Below are 4765 nucleotides of genomic sequence, written 5' to 3'. Positions count from 1 at the left end.
TCTTTGTTGGGCCTGTCCTTTAGTAGGTGACTTCTGGGTACTCTTCTGGCTCTGTCAATCTGTTTTTTTCACTTCAGCAGGTGGGTATTGTAGTTCTAACAACGCTTGATAGAAATCTTGTAGGTGTTTGTCTCTGTCTGAGGGGTTGGAGCGAATGCGGTTTTATCGTAGAGCTTGGCTGTAGATGATGGATCGTGTGGTGTGGTCTGGATGAAAGCTGGAGGCATGTAGGTAGGCATAGCAGTCAGTAGGTTTCCGGTATAGGGTGGTGTTTATGTGACCATCCCTTAATAGCACAGTAGTGTCCAGGAAGTGGATCTCTTGTGTGGACTGGTCCAGGCTGAGGTTGATGGTGGGATGGAAATTGTTGAAATCATGGTGGAATTCCTCAAGAGCTTCTTTTCCATGGGTCCAGATGATGAAGAGGTGTAGCCAGACAGACAGCCCCCCCCCCCCCTCAGACCAGCATTGCTGGAAACACAGGAGGAAGCAGGAACAGGGCACTTAACATATATTCCAGCACAGCCTTTGAAGCTGTGAAAGCACAGGTGTGCTGCTACAATGTGCCTCTGGGAAGAGATACGACGATTAAGCTCACAGCAGGCAGAGGCCCTGTGACAGACATGGCTCTTAGCCCCAACTAAATAGCGTGATGCACACACACCAACATCCTAGGTGGGAAAATATTTACCCTGATAAAAGAAATGTCCAGTAGTCGAAACTTATTGTTTCTCTCCTTTGCAAGTGTAAACTACTCTTGTGAAAGCTGGCGTCACCCCGACAGACCAGCCTCAATTTGGCATAAGAAAGGAGAAAGAGAATAAAGGAGTACAGAGGTATAAGTAGGGGACCTACAGCACCATGATTTTTGAGTGCTTTTCACTATCTATCTGCTGGTCAGATAAGTGACAGCCTCCCAAGGCTTCTGCAGCTAAGAGGGTCCCTACGCCTTGTCCCTTATTCGTCTTTCCGCGGAATTGAGTGACCGATCCTGGCTTGGCACCGCTGGAATCGAGAGATGCAAGGAGGGTAAGAAGCACCCACACCTGATCTCCTATCTTTAGTGTACACATATTTTGAAATAGAGCTCTATACTTTGTTTTCTTTCTTTGGGATTGTGGCTTCAGTTTTGTAACTTGTTTGTGTGTGTAACATCTCTACATTTAAATAAGTAGGCACTAGCAATTTTGTAACCGCATGATTAGAATCTAGCTTAATAAATTTTGGTAACCATTTATGCATAAGCCTGACTTGTTTTCTCTGGTTTACTGTAAAGCAGCCAACACAATTAAAGAACCTCAGCCGTTTTGGCTCTAAAGCCTGGCCATTAGGTGAGAGTACTAAGAGCCTAGCGTTGAGTTGTGCCGCCTCCACGGGGCAAACTCTTGGGGCACCTGTCAGTCAATCCTGGCTGCCCGCTGCGAAGGAGCTCTGAGCTCTAGCAGTTAAAGTCACGGGTGTGGAGAGGCTCTTAGTGCTGCCATTGGGGCACCTGTCAGTCAGTATTGACTGCCCGCTGCGAAGGAGCTCTGAGCTCTAGCAGTTAAAGTCACGGGTGGTTAGGACCTTGGGGCATCCGTCAGCCTAGCCCGGGCTGCCCGCCGCGAAGGGACAGTGCGTCCTAGCGGTTAAAGTCACGGATGGTATAAACGGGCATAGCTGGCACCTCACCAAACATCCTTGGCCGTCGGCTAACAAGAGGTCATCAATGTAGCGCAAGTAGAGTAGGGGCATTAGGGGACGAGAGCTGAGGAAGCGTTGTTCTAAGTCAGCCATAAAAATGTTGGCATCCTGTGGGGCCATGCCGGTACCCATAGCAGTGCCGCTGATTTGAAGGTATACATTGTCCCGAAATGTGAAATAGTTATTGGTGAGGACAAAGTCACAAAGTTCAGCCACCAGGTTTGCCGTGACATTATGAGGGATACTGTTTTTTTTTATTTAATTTTATTTTATTTTTATTTACATGAGGAGTTGAAACGAACTTTAGGGGGTTACTAAACAGGGACTGTTCAAGTCGAACAAACTACAGTTAGCAGGTGATTGGGGGAGGCCCAGCAATCCTGGGGAAGGCAGAGATGGAGGCGGGCAGAGGCTGATGTCTTTTTACAGCATGTGCACACACTATACCTGTGCATGAATTTGCCTCTCCTCCCGACAGGCTCACCAACCACTGAGCTATTCGCTAAACCTCTTCAGAACACTGTAAATGTAAAGCTGAAGGTAAATGAAACCACGACTTTCCTCAGCCAGCACAGGAGGAATTTGCTTTTTTGTTTTAGAAAAAGATTAATAAAAATATTGAAAAAATTCTTCTCCTTTTATATATTTTAACCTAGTTGAATTCAGAAGTTCTGTAGAAAACTATGGTACCTGGAAAGAACATTCAAGTTCACAACCAGCTGCAAAGAGGATACACACAATGCCTACAAGCAGCTAGTAAAATGCCTACAAGTAGACTAGTAAAACTCCCATGCAACATTAAAAGGTTAATGCTCCCTACTCCCTCATACCAGAGAACAAAAATCCCCATAGTTCGCCCAGCTCAACTAAGCTCTGAAGTGATAGCTGACAGGTGTGTCTTAAGCCATTCTTTTCCTTCCCACTGTAATCCAGACTGTGGGAGGATAACTACTGGGACTAACTTCTGAGGGCAGATGTGAATTTTCTGTGCCTTGATGGCTTCCCATCCCGGCTGGAGGCCTCCCTGGAAGGTGTTTTAGTGAAAATCACAGAGCAGGGGCTCACGGTCCAACTGTTGTGTCGATGGTGATGCCCTGTCGATGTGGGCAGCTGCAGCTCTCGCCGTTTCCTGCTGCCCGATGTTGCTACCCACCTCCCTGCACATGTACATCCTGGCTGTAGTGTCCACCCCACTCCCACCCCCAGCCCCACCCTAACAGCTGCTGCTTAGCTCTGCAGCCTCAGTCACGAAAACTTGACTTCGCTGCCAACAACAATATCAGCCCCTGCCCCAACTTCTGGCCCAGATTGGTTAAGTGACACAGATAGCGCTCTCTGGAGGTCTCCAGGAAGATGTCGGCCTCTCGAGTCAGCTCCGCTTCCACCGCCGTCAGCAGGGTCTCCTCCGGCTCCTTCATCTCCTCCCGGCACCGCCCCAGCAGCGACCTGCGCTTCTCCACCAACTGCTCCGCCATTGCACTCGGCGTCACCGTCAGACACTCGCCCATGCGCTGGGACAGGCCGTCCTGTGTGGAGCCGCAGAGGAGGGGGCCCAAGGCTGTTAGAAGGTGGGGGTTGAACCCCGTCTCACCCATGGACCCTCTGGCTACAGCACAGCAACTTCTCTCCACCCCCCTGACCGAGATCAGAGCCCCATCCCGTGCATGGGTTGGAGTCTCCCATCTCTGCAGCCACCCTGGGAGCTGGAGATATGAACTCCTGTCTCCTGCCCCACAACCCACAACCCACGGGGCTGGCCGGGATGTTTCCCTGGGGTTCCCCGGGCTGGAGCACAGTTTCACCCTGTCTCACCTTCTCCCTCAGAAAGTCAGCGTGGTCTTGGCGGGCTCTGTCCATGACTCTCTGGTTGATGTTGTGACTCTGATAGTGTCTTCGGTAGGTCCCAAGGAAGGTCTCGGCCTCCCGAGTCAACTCCGCCTTTAGCGCCGTCATCAGGGTCTCCTCCGGCTCCTTCATCTCCTTCTGACACCGCTCCAGGAGCGACCTGCGCTGCTCCATGAACTGCTCCGCCATTGCGCTCGGATCCACCGTCAGACAGTCGGCCATGCGCTGGGACAGGCCGTCCTGCTTTGAGCGGGAGAGAAGTGGGAGAGGGGGGACACAAGGCTGTTACAAGGTGTGCGTGTGCGGCCCCATCTCACCCATGGACCCTCTGGCTACAGGAGAGCCACTTCCCCCGAACTCCGTGCCTGAGATCAGGATGCCTGTTGTACTGGGGTTGGGGTCTCCCATCTCTGCAGCCACCTCAGAAGCTGATACGAGGTCCCATCTCCTTCCAAAAAAACATAGGCCATGGGGATGGCTGGGATGGTTCGCTGGGGTTCCCCTGCATGGGGCCACAACCCCTCTCACTCACCTTCTCCCTCAGAAAGTCAGCGTGGTCTCTGCGGGCTCTGTCCATGGCTCTCTGGTTGGTGGTGTGATGCTGATAGCGCCTTCGGTAGGTCTCCAGGAAAGTCTCGGCCTCCTGATTCATCTCCGCCTCTAGGGCCATCAGCAGGGTCTCCTTCTCTGGCTCCCTCATCTCCTCCCGGCACCGCCCCAGCAGCCACCTGCGCTGCTCCTCGAACTGCTCTGCCATTGCGTTCGGATCCATCGTCAGACAGTCGACCATGCGCCGGGACAGGCCATCCTGCGTTGAGCGGGAGAGGAGGGGGAGAGGAGGGGCCCAGGCTGTTAGAAGGGGCGGGTGTGTGACCCTGTCTCACCCATGGACCCTCCGGCTACAGCACAGAAACTTCCCCTCACTCCTGTGACTGAGATCAGGGCCTCCACTGTACATGGGTTGGATTCACCAATCTCCATAAGTACCCTAGGAGCTGGAGATATGAGCTCCCATCACCTCCCCAAAGCCTAAAGCCCACGGGGTTGGCCGGGATGTTTCCCTCTGGGGTTCCCCTGGCTGGGGGGCGCAGACCCTTCCGCCCCCTGGACTCACGTTCTCCCTCAGAAACACAGCGTGGTCTGTGAGGGCGCTGTCCACGACTCTCTGGTTGTGGAAGGTGATGGCCATCTGCACCGGGAGGACAAGATAAAGGTGAGGACTGGCCAGCTGTGCTGC

This window comes from Lepidochelys olivacea (genome assembly GCF_965140295.1).
Source record: "Lepidochelys olivacea isolate rLepOli2 genome assembly, chromosome: 6".
NCBI classification, from domain to species: Eukaryota; Metazoa; Chordata; order Testudines; family Cheloniidae; genus Lepidochelys; species Lepidochelys olivacea.
The sequence above is the reverse complement of the archived record's forward strand: the minus strand, read 5'-3'. Positions refer to the sequence as shown.